The 12,521-nt window shown below is 37.4% G+C and overlaps 1 long non-coding RNA gene across 1 annotated transcript in view; it reads left to right on the top strand.

The window, feature by feature from the left end:
* LOC121108909 overlaps positions 1-12,521 on the top strand; it is a 51,869-nt gene that overhangs the window by 7,489 nt on the left and 31,859 nt on the right. Inside the window, exon 2 of the long non-coding RNA XR_005843545.1 lies at positions 2,166-2,444. This is a non-coding gene — a long non-coding RNA (uncharacterized LOC121108909). The remainder of the gene's footprint in view (positions 1-2,165; positions 2,445-12,521) is intronic.

Genomic DNA, 12,521 nt, shown 5'->3' with positions numbered 1-12,521 from the left:
ACTAATTTAAGACCAGTTTTCCATAAAACATAGGTTATTGTTATATTGGAGCTGTATTCCAAAACAATCTTATTACTGCTTTGCCTGTGATAACATAATGATTGTCATCAAATCTCCTAGATAACACCCTTTATAATTTTTAAATTGCTAGCTCACCTCCAGTTTTTTTTTTTTTTCCAGTCAGTGGAGTCATCTCTAATAGTTAATATTTTTATTACAAATTGTATTTAGTGTGATACATAAGGAACAATAAAAGGTGTGAGTTGGCTGGACTGCTGGGCTCAAAGAGTCCTGTTCAGTGATGCAAAGTCCAGCTACCAGACAGCAACTAGCAGTGTCCCTCAGGGATCAGTTTCTGGGATGCATACTGTTGATTATCTCCATTTACAAGCTGGGTGACAGGACAAAGTTCACTCAGCATTTTGTGGGCAGCACCAGTTTGAGGGGAATGGCCAGTGTGCTGAGGGCAGGGCTGCTATTCTGAGGGACTAGAGCAGACTAGAGAAGTAGACTGATAGGAACTTTATAAAGGTCAAGAAAACAGAAAAGCAGTAGGTTGTTTTTTTTTTTTTTTTTTTTTTTTTTTTTAATACCTTGGAAGGAATAACACCACGTGACAGTAAATGCTGTAGGCCAATTATGCAGGAATCAGCTCTGCAGGGAAATGTCTTATAGTCCTGTTATGCAGGAAGTTGAACATGAGACAGCAGTGTGCTCTTGCAGCAAAGAAGGGCAGTAGCAGGCTGGGCTGTATTAGTCACGGATATACTGGAGCAAATCTAGCAAAAGACCACAAAGATGATTAAGGAATCGGAGCATCTGTAATAAAAGCAGAAGCCGAGGACTAGGACTACTCAGCCTGGTGAAAAGAAGGTTCAGGGTGAACCTCATCAGCATGTCTAAATATCTGATGGGAGTAAGAGAAGCAGGTGAACCAGATTCCTCCCAGTAGCAGGGCAGGAGGCAATAGGCATGAACTGAAAGACATTCAATTACATTCTAATGTTAAAAAACCCCAAACCTTCTATTATGAGGGCAGTCAAACATCAGCACAGGTTGCTCAAAGAGGCTGTGCAGTATTCATTCTTGGAGATATTCAGAACCTGACTGGACACTGCCCTGAGTAATCTGCTGTAGCTGGTCTTGCTTTGAGCAGGGGGTTGCACTGGACAATCTACAAAGGTCCTTTCTATCCTCAGCCATTCTGTGATTGAGTGAACTATGGAATCCAAAGATATGCTGTGTATTGGCTCCCTCTCCACTCATGATTTGTGCTATTAGAGAATAATATCTGGGACAGTGTATCAGCTGTTTTTCCTCAAAATTTTAACTGCATATATCTAATTCCAATGAATTTAAAAATATTTATTATTGTTATTTGCTGTCTAATATATTTTGTTACTTAGAGACAATCAGCAGATGATTGTATCAGTGTAAAACCAGAAAACACTATCCTTCTTCTTCCCAAGTAGAAAAAACTAATTACTGAATTAGATAATTCTGCATTTTTACAAAGGCCACCCAGACTGAGACTTATGCAGATCAATTATGTAGGTCTGTTATTTCCCAGAACTGGAGGAACAGACCTCTGTACTGTATTTCCCTGTCTGTAAAGCCTATTGCTCTGTACCAACTCTGAAGGCCCGAGCAAGGTGAGAGTTCATTGGGTGTTCATGCTGGTAGATAGTTAGGCATGAAGAAGACTGAGCACAAAAGGTGGAAAAAGGCAGGATAAAGTGATATTATCCTTCCAGGTGGCTGTTTCCCTAGCTGTCAGGTTTTGCATGTTTGCTATGCTGACTGGATCACTCAGATCATCAGCTGTGATTTGATAAGATTCCCGAGTCTGGTGGGCTGGAATCAGTCGAATGGATTTTTGTGTTCATATGCAAAATAAAGTATAAAATAAACTCATTGCTGAGAGTTGGAACAGTTACCGTAGGCTGCTAACCATATGTGAGAGCAAAGTGCATGACTTTTATACGATTAGAATGAATCAGAGGTAGCCCACTATTTTTACTGCAGTGACATTCCTATTAAATTAATTTGCAAAAGCTGAGTATTTGGAGTGCTTTAGGTGTTATTAACCATAGACCTTTTAGAATGAGGGGTGTTTCTGCTTGCAGCACCTTGATTAGTGTGTCGTGTGTGGTCTGTCTTTTCAGATTCTTTGAGATTTCTGCATTTGAAAGAGGCCATAAAAGAAAAAAAGATACAGATGCTTTTCAAGTATATGGACGTCAAATGGATCTGAAGACACTAAAGATGGCATATCATTGGATGGATACCACTGGCTTTCAACATAGAAATCTAAATATAGAAAGGATTAAACAATCACTTATAATTTCACTAAAATAAGTGCCAAGATTCCTATAGTTTCTAATGGGGGCAGGAGCTGACCTCCTCCTTAGCTGTCCTCAGTTAAACAATACAGAAACATAATGGTAAGTAATTAAGAGATGTGGGCTTTTGTCATTTTTAATTCCATGAAATTTTGTGTTATTGTTTATGGTATTTTTTTAACTCTTGAACTATGCTGTTATGTAAATCTCAGATCTCTTCATGCAGCAATTATCTGTATGAGTTTGGAGGTCAAAGTGTTGTGAAAATATACTGGGTGTAGAAATTAATCAACATACAAAATGTACTGGATTTTCAAGTAGGAAATAAAATGTGATTTTTATTTTTCTCTTACAAAAACACCTCAGTGATTTATTTTTATATAAGTAAGAAATTGCTGTTTAGCAGTCCACCCTCCCATGAATAGTAGCTTTCAAAAAGATGCTTATCCAAAGTGATGTCTTAAGCACTTTTGGTATTTCCCACTGTGAAAAAGATGGAATATATAGCTGTTGTTAAGTGATGGAGGAGTAATGAATTTAATCAAACAACAATAATAAAAAAAATCATATCACCACAGTAGCATTAATCTGCAGAACCTAAACCAGAGCTAAATGAATGTCACTCAGAAGGCAAGAGGTGAAATTCTCCATGCTATTTGTGCAGCTTCATATTTATCTGGGGCCCATCATCCTAAAGCAGAATTGAACTAGAGAATGTAACCTCCCAGAGATTGATTGATTGATGGATTGATTTTCAATTGACAGCTTGTTGGTTTGTCTCTTAGGTGGAAAAGTTTATGCACTTGCTTAGAAAGGTGGTTTTTCTGACTCATGCCTTCTTCTTCTATATATCCAGCCAATGTAACCATAATTTAATATTAAGTTTGTGTCTAATACTCTGTGTATATTTATATTGGCGAAACTACCCAGGCTCATACATTGCCTACCTTGGTATTTGTATTCAGGTCAGTCATCAAAAAGAAGTAGTTGGATTGAATTTAGTTCTGTTTTACTCACTGTTAAGGGAATTGGTTGGCAAGTAGGGAAGGAATTGATCTTAGTTATAAAATGGATAGAAATGAATGTGGTGTCACCACTGTTTTAAGTTGGAGAGGCATGTTACAACAGAGACTCTGTGAAGCAGTGCACCACTTGGAAATTTGTCTCACCCTGTACTTAGAAGTGTTAGTCACTTAACCATATTTTTCACTCAGCATCACATGTTCTTGCATTTAAAATGGCGTAAATCTCTGTTGGCTATTCATGTTCCATCCTAATGAAAAACAGAAATAAAACTGCAGCAGGCAGAAATTTGATTCATCACGCACATTTTTGTGTGTTTGGTTTGTGCCCTTACAAAGATGTGGTTGGTAATACTTCCTTCAGATAGTGACAGACAGAAACAAGGGAATTACTGGTAAGAGAAAGAAGGCCATAGCAACTTAGGAGTGGAAAGATAGCAGGCTGGGTGGTCTCTTGGGTAACCTTTATACCAGTTATACATACATATAATCTGGGCTGGTAAATTTTTAGCTTTCCATGGTGTTAGTTTATGGATTTGCATGGGAAAATGCACTAGTTTTAAACAGAACGTTATTCTGGAAGCAGTCTAAAAAGGCTGGGAGATAGAAAGCACTGAGAAGGCTCCAGATGTCATCAAGCAAGTTAGAGCCAGATCTTAAATATCGTAACTTTTACCAGTTGCTTAATTCACTAAATATAACCTATTTAGGTGTTTAATATTGCTATATTTGTTTTGGGTACGAATAATTTATCAGCTTCTTCCTGGGTCCTTTAGTGTTTGGCACATTCCAGTTTGGTTATTTGCTCATGTTTACTCTTGAGTCTGAATTTTGCAGGTTCACATCAGATTGGATATTGACTAAATATGTACATGAGCAAAGTCTCTCAGATTAGTGTTGCTTACATTGGGCAATTCTAAGTCTTTTCAGGACGTTTAACTTATTCACTTCTAGGCTAAGAAATTAACTGTTTTGAAAGGTTACTTGTTCTGTGTAATTTTACCTATGTCTGATGTCATGTAGAGATGAATTAGATATCTGAAAAAAAAAAAAAAAAACCCAAAACCTGCTATATTCAACAGAAGAAGATAACAGTAAGGTTCTATTACTATGCTGTGTTTCAGGTTGTTTCCCAATAGCTAATTTAAACAGAGGAGTATTTACCTAAAATAATCAGCATCTTAATTTTTTTTTTTTTTTTTTGGTACAAATTATTATTATTTAGAATTGTATCTACAGGAAGCAATTAACAGAGATTGGATATACCAATCTTGCCAAGAGGAAATGTGAAACTGCATTCATTGTTTGTGGAAGATACTACTTTGGAAATCATAATTCAAGGCTGTTCCTGTTGAGCAGGAAGACTGCCTGTAATTTTGCTTGTAATGAGCTTGTAAATTTTATCCATTGATAGAAAAGTCATCTCAGTGTTAATGGCAAGAGAAAGCAGCTGGACAGCAAAAGAATGGCTGCCAAGCGCACAGTAGAAGGCATTTCAAACTGAGCCACAGGAAAGAATTAAAATAACAAAAAATAAACCTAGTGTGGGAGGAAACTATTAGACTCGCTGAGGAAGTGGTGGCTCATGTATCTGGCCAAAGAAAAGAGCCTTCTTTTCCCCAGAGGTCTGCCAGGTTAATTTGTTTCTTTGCTTGTTGATATATACTCTTTACTGGTTGCATGTGTATTTTGACATGAGTAAGCTATTTTGAGAGGTTCTGTGTGCACAAGTGTTGGTTGCCTGGGGTAGGTAAGGTGGGGGAGAAGTTATAAGACTTGCTCATGTTTATACCCATTGGGCCTTGAGATAAACATCGAAGATAATATGTAGAGAGAATGTTGCTTTTTGAATTCAGTAGTTACAGATGTACGCCTAATGCCTGAGTTTAGCAGCAGTTTCTCAGGAGGGAATAATCTCTCTGATGCCTGATTCAACTGAAGGCTTGAGGAAATAGCTTTCCTGTCTTAAACTTCTCAGAGGCAGGCATGACTTAACAAGGCATTTTGTCACCCAAAGCAGTCTCTGCTTTCTGATATATGTTTATCAGAGTAGCTCAGGGATCCACCTATTGAATGGTGACATGTAAAAGCAAAATAACTATGTGAACTATGTGTAGAGAATCCTGTATACAAAGACTTTCATTATTTTCAGTAGTGGGAAAAGTACTCCAATCACACCAGAGAAGAGGAGGCTTGGAGGAGACCTGGAGGAGACCTTATTGCTCTCTACAGCTGCCTGAAAGGAGGCTGCGGCAGGGTGAGGGTTGGCCTCTTCTCCCTCATTAATGAGTGATAGATGAGAGAGAATGACCTCAAGTTGCACCAGGGGAGGATCAGGTTGGATATTAGAAAATATTTATTCTCCAGAAGAGTGGTCAGGCACTGGAATGGGCTGCCTAGGGAGGTGGTTGAGTCACCATCCCTGGAGGTGTTCAAGAAACATTTAGATGTGGTTTTGTGGGGAAATATTGGTGGTAGGTAGAAGGTTGGACTGGATGATCTTGGAGGTCTTTTCAGTCTTGGTGAATCTATGATTCTATGATACTGGGTCTGGGTTGAAGTATTTTCTACCCTTTAATTAGTAACAGTGTTTGCAAACCATAGGCATGTCTCATAGCATGTGAAATTATGATGATTAGCAGCATAGTAATTATATGATCTCAATACATTCAATGCCTGTTGAACTTAGTAGAAAAAAATCTTGCTTTAGTTGCAGACCAATATATTCTAAGGTTAGGTATGTCTCTAAAATATACAGTAGAATAAAAGTGTGTGACAGCCATGCTTGAAATTGTTGGAGATGAATATGGATAGTATTTCAGGAAGTGACTGAGCTGTAAAGTGTACTCTGAGTGCAGCAGTGTGCTGTTGTACCTGATGTACCTGATCTGATGGCAATATTACTTGAGTGTTTCACTGTATATGAAAACCTTAGTCTTCCTCAAGAGGACAAGGAGCAGAAAGAAAGGAAAAAAAGTTAAGGAAAGAAGGAAATTTCACATCAGATAAAATATGACTTCCTGTTAATTACTTAAATAGTGCTGTATTTATAATTTGTCATTTGTACCTCAAAGGGAAAATGCCATGAAAACAAGAAATTTCATTCCAGTGGTAACTAATTATTAGACTGATTAACACAAATAATTATTAGACAGAGAACAGAACTTCCAGCATGAGCTGGCACATGAGTCTTTGGAGAGAATAAAATAAAGAATACCAGAGTAAAAAGATACATAGCTGTGGAAAGATGCACTGCCTTATTTCAAGCCAAATAAATCAAAACAATTATGGTCACAGTGTCCTGGAAAGTGCTGCTATTGCTCTATTCTGTACATCCTCAATAGGTGTATTTTTCTGTACGTGGTATGGTTGGATTGAACCATAGGTCAAAGTATTCCATCTGGGTGCCTTGCATTTCTATCTAAAAATATGCGTGTCAGATCCTACATAGAAATAATTTGACTTTCAGAGTCATCTAAAATTATCTTAAATGTTATGTGGACTTCAAGATGCTCCTTGCTTCTATTTCAGGCTAAGTTTTGTAGGACACCAGATACAGGAATAACTGCCCCTGCTAACAATTTTATTTTCAGATTTGTTGGTGCTAAGGTTTAGCCATGTAACATGATAGCTAGTTTTAATGTAAATTAAAATAATTTCTATGTTCTCTTTTCTTTTTTTCTTTTTTCTTTTCCTATTGTATTCTACTGTTTGCCGTCATATACTTCATCTTTAACTGTTGTAAGATTGGAGCTATTTAACTGCAGGGCGAAAAGATCTTTAGTTTCTCAAAGCGATGAACTGTATAGTTAGTGGTTTGCCACTAAATAGTAATGCTAATGGACTGTATTTTCCTTTCTCCTTATGCTTTTCATATATTAGTCAAATGTGGGTTTTTTTTTCCCTGGAAATAAATCCACTGTGAGATTGTTCAGTTTCCACTTGAAGTGTTGGTCTGTACCTCTTAACAAAGACATTGCTGAAAAGAAACTGGGAACATCCAGGTGAATTCTGCCTGGGTAATTCTTTAAGCAGTCTCATTGGAGAGAGTGTTTGGGAGATACGAAAATGGTGAAATTAGTGACTCCACAGCCTGCAGAAAAATAGGAACATCTGGGAGAAGGAAACCCCAGACTAGTGAGAGCAGAGACGTCCAGAGTCAGACCAAGCACCTGTGCTATGTCATTATTTCTACAGAGATTTTGGGGTGAATGCCTTGTCTAAGCTGGAAGAGAGGAGGGAGAGAAGAACTGCTGCCTGCCTTCTAGTGAGGTGATCCCCTGCCAGGATATGTATGTTTCAGAGATGGAACTTGTGATTGTATGTGCCAAGGGACACACTAGCACTCCAGCAATTTAGCAAGAATAACATGGTAGTTAGGAGAGACTGCATAAGGAACATCATCTTCCATTCATCTGTTTTCTATTTGCCATACAGGTGCGTTTCTGGACAGTGTCACTCTGGTGAAAGCCCATCCCAGCTGTTGATACATAAAAGTGTAGCGTGTCTCTCACAGTAGTTTTGCTGATGCTCATCTCTCAGGCTGTGGGTGTGTTTGTGCTTTTTCAAATATCTAAAATAAAAAATTAATTTAGGGTGAAAGTACTTGGTTGTTCTTTGAACTTAGGTACCAGGGAAGAGATGTGTGGGGTAGGAATAGATGCAAAAGAATTTAGGACTCATTCAGTGTCTTTGACAATTTATGACATGTATTCTTAGCTTTATGAATTTAAACCTTGTCTCTTAATATAGCCTGTAATTATTCCTCAGGGTACTTCAATTATTGAATGCCTATTTAAAGTGTCTAATTTGCTACCTTTGTCAGATTTGTTATTCAAGTTCTATTGGCATTAATTTAAAACAACCAATCTTTTTTCTCTTCAGTGAATATTTCCCAATAATATGATAAAATAAATCCTTTTTTTTTCATGCTGAAATTGATTTATTATCTGTATGCTTGTGCTTGAATAGAAAAAATATTTATCTGTACAAACGGATATTTCGTACGTAAATTCAAAATTGTATGGCTTGTTCTTTTTTTTTCTTTTGCTTTAAGTGATGTGTTTTCTATTCTTGTTCTAGAGCTAGATAGTGTTACAATTTAAAAGGATAACAAACCACAAATTACTGATTAGAAATGCTACACTGCATTGACAACTAATTTTCAAGACAGGTACAGTAACTTGTCTATGTTGTGGAGTAAATAGCATTTAGCAACACTCAAAGCAATGCCTGTTATGTTTCTTGTACCTGGTAAAAATACCTTACAATGAAGCTAAACTCCTTTATAGATGAATATATTTATGTAACATATGTCATATAAGTTGCATGAGCTCCCCATGCTCCTTCTCAGATCTTTCATCATCCTATGACAAAAGCAGTAAAGGTTGAAGTTATGCAGGCTGAACTGTTGGGCACTGGAAAATATGGTGAGAACCATATAACTGCTCAGAACTGTAGGAGGAACTCCAGTCTGCTTGCCCTGTGTGGATTATTTTAGCACCTATACTGGAGTGGCAATCCCTGTTGAAGGGGACTACTGACTGACACCTCTCTGTGATACTCTTTCCTGTCATTTTTCTTCTGTAGTCTTCCTCTCATAAAACTAATAATTCTGTGATACCCTTTTTTGAAAAGTTTGTATTCTCCTTCGTTTTTACATCTGGCTTGCCTTCCAGAAATGGAATAGAATAAAACAGTAGTGACAATGACAGTGAGGAACAGGTCTGATTTTAAAAATAATATGTAAGGCTATGCTACTGTGTCAGTCACCGGCTGGTTCTGCTTTCCTTTTGATTGTTGACACGAGGATATGAATCTGGTGGTGGCAGTGTTAAGCAGCACAGAAGTTGGAGTGTAAGTGCAAGATAATTTATGTGTCCTGGGATGAACTTGATTGGCCAAGTTGGGTAACAGGGTCTCAGCACTTTGGGTTGCCAGTCAAGCAGTAGGAGCCAGTCAGAAGCAAGAATAGTTCTTGTAGAAAACTGCACAACTCAGCAATGATCTTGTGGGAGGAGGTTGAAAGAGAGTCTTTTTTCTTAATGGTCAGTGAGAGTGGCGGGATGAGGATCTGGCGGGCAGAAGGTTTAGAAAGTGAGGTGCAGATTGGAAGAAAAGAGCTCATAAGAGAAAAGAAAAGGGAAAAAAAGATTCCATTATAGCTTTCACAGGAGGGTGTTTAATTATCTCCAGCACAAAATGGCATTTCAGTCCTAATCATTTCCCATGCAAGAAGAAAATGAGGTAGATAAGCATCACCTGTATTGTTACTTCTGATGACAAAGATTAAGAAACTTACAGATGTTTCTCATTACCTGGAACTATAAGGAGCCTAATCTAGGAACTGCAAAAGGAAAAAAAATAATAGACTGATTTTTCTTTTTTTTTTTTTTTCCTGAGAGCCGTGTCTGGACAGATACCAAACCTAAGCTGTAATCAGCAACTCAAGTTCTTGTTTGTGAAAGGTAAACTGTCCATCTATTAAAGTTTTATTTTCCACGAGAGGCAGATCAATAGCTGAATAATTGATTGGCTGACTAATTGAGCAGCTGAATTATTGAGGATTTTAAATGTGAATTTCATAGCATGAGGTGGTTAGAGCCTGGGATAAGTGCCAGGAGAAGCTTAAGGTACATGAATGGAAGTAATTAGGTAGAGCTAGTCTGTACCCTTTACTGAAGATAAGATTATGCACGTCAGCTCTTGTTCTTTGTATTCTCAACCTGTTGTTTCTATAAGTAATAACCCATTGTTTTTTTTTGTTTTGTTTTTTTTTTCCCCCCTCAGGCACTGGGATCCTAGCTTTCCATATCCTAATAAGTCCTGCTTCTAGTACCTCTTGGCAAACAAAGCTTAACTGTTAACAGAACGTTATGATGCCGTTCAAAATTGTAAAAGGTGTCAGGCCGTGAATTTGCACCAGCTTTGCTCTTTTGTGACTTGATTGAATCCAGCAGGATTGGATTTGAATCAAATTGCTCCTGTGCTGCTGGTTGGAAAAAGCTTAAGTGAAGTATTACAGTGTTTTTCCTATCCATTCTGTTTGTTATTTATGTTAAGAAATGAGTATCTTGATGTTTGATTATATTTTTAGAGTACAGCCTGCTGCTAGGGGATGAACAAAACCTTTGGAATGGAGATGGGAGAAATTCTATAAATGCATTTTTTGCAGTTTGAGTGATGCTTAGATTTTTGTAACCCAAGGTCTGACCAGCATTCTCAGCTAGATATCCTAGCAGAAAGTGAAAGGGAGGGACTATGGATAAAAGCATGTATATTCTGGGCAACCTTTATGCAAGATTTTTAGAACTTCCTCACGAACGTGCATTAATGCCTTTTTTACCCACGTGAATTAGAGAGAAATTTACTGGTCTTCCTTGTATTTAGGTCAGCTCATGTTTTCCACTATAAAGGCACTTCTTTCTTTGGGAGTTCCCGAAGATGGCTGTTTATAGCAGAACTTTGATGGTCAGCAGAGGGATTTTCTGTTTTAAAAGTCATCGTTTCTTGCTTCTCTCAAAAGTATCTGTGTCTAGTGAAAGTGATTGAATGGTATGCTACAAACACAGTGAAGGTGATAGACCAACACATATATACAGATGCACACACAAAACAATAAAAGAATATTTTTTGTAAACTTTAGCAGTAGACAGTTAGGAAATGCAGTATTTATGATGTCAAACAGTGTATTAGGAGAGGAAAGATGTGTGAGACAGCATTTGTTAACAGCATTTATTTAATTCACCTTGCAAAAATAAAAACCCACAAAAAAATCTAAGGCTTGGCTGTGGCCTCAAAGAATAAATATGAATTCTTAAAGTAAAGGAGATACTGATATACTTAAAAAACAAGTTCAAACAATGAATTTGTGAAGTAGTGCTGTTTTCCTTGTTTTGGTTAGTAATATAGGCACTTCTGTCATAATTAGTAACAGATTATTTGCTGGACTAACAAGTTTGTTAATTAAAGCTTGTGTAAAGTGAATAATTTTGTAAAATCAATTTCTATATTGCACAGGTTTCCCTCTGAGAGCTTTCTAATTAGGGGATTAGAGACTAAAGGAAGAGTAATTGGGAACTGAATTGTGTTGGGAGGGGTAATAAATGTAATGGGAAGTCATAGTTTGTTTGGGAATGGTCTTAAATGGAAGTTTTGCTATATTAGATAAGGGATCATGAAATCCCCATTTAATATCCTATGAGGGAACCTAACACAGTGTCAAATGCATAGTAGCTTTTGACATCGAGAAGTTGCTGTGTTGACCGTATTTAAGATGTGAAGCTCTTTCTTATTTGGACTGAAGGCATGTAATTCTTTATCCTCATCAATGTCCAGAGTGCTTTTTTTAGTAAGGGGTGAACAAGTGCATAGAGAGCATTCACCTGGGTGCTATGGCACCTCCTGATTTTTGAGTACTGTTGTATAGCTCCTGTCTGTTATCTTGTGAAACTGCAACTTTATCTAAAGAACACAGGGCACGCTGGAAATGAAAAGTGTTCCGCAATCTCATTCTGAGAGCAGAGAGAGAAAATGACTGAAGGGAACTGACACTCAAAGGATGCTTTTAAGTTAGAACTGGAAGTTTTGTGGGGCTCTTTTTATTATTCTGTATTGATATGGTGCACTGCACAGCGAGTGACTTGATTGTAGATGCCATTGCAGTAATGGTGATGATGCTAATAATGACAGCAGAAGCCCAAGAGTGACTCTGAGCTGGAATTTCTGCTCGTTTTCTGTGACTGTGTTCCTGAAGAGTCAATCAAACTGCTATGGAAGTAGATTTTATGAAGCCTCGTGGTTTCCAACATATATTTTTTCCAGTTTTCTCCCTTCTAAAAAGCATCATAAAAACTACACAAGTACTTAGCAAACAGGAATTCGTAGTTTTAATTGTTAAGATTAGAAAATCTTAACAATTTTCTAATTCCAACCTCCCTTCAAATTGTATAGCACAGTTTGTGTTCCCCTATTGTACATAAAGGCATTTTAGTGAAGAAGGGCATCCATTGTAGAAAGAAGCACAAAAATACTAACCTTGTTGTAGCCAGCCTTGTTCAATTCAGTACTTCTCAGGTACAAAAGTCCTGTGAAGGACAGTAGGGGAAGTCTCTCTTGTACCATCTGTGCGTATGTTATGAGTCTTTTTCTATCTCAT

This window comes from Gallus gallus, chromosome 1 (genome assembly GCF_016699485.2).
Source record: "Gallus gallus isolate bGalGal1 chromosome 1, bGalGal1.mat.broiler.GRCg7b, whole genome shotgun sequence".
NCBI classification, from domain to species: domain Eukaryota; kingdom Metazoa; phylum Chordata; class Aves; order Galliformes; family Phasianidae; genus Gallus; species Gallus gallus.
This window is presented reverse-complemented; position numbering and strand designations above follow the sequence as displayed.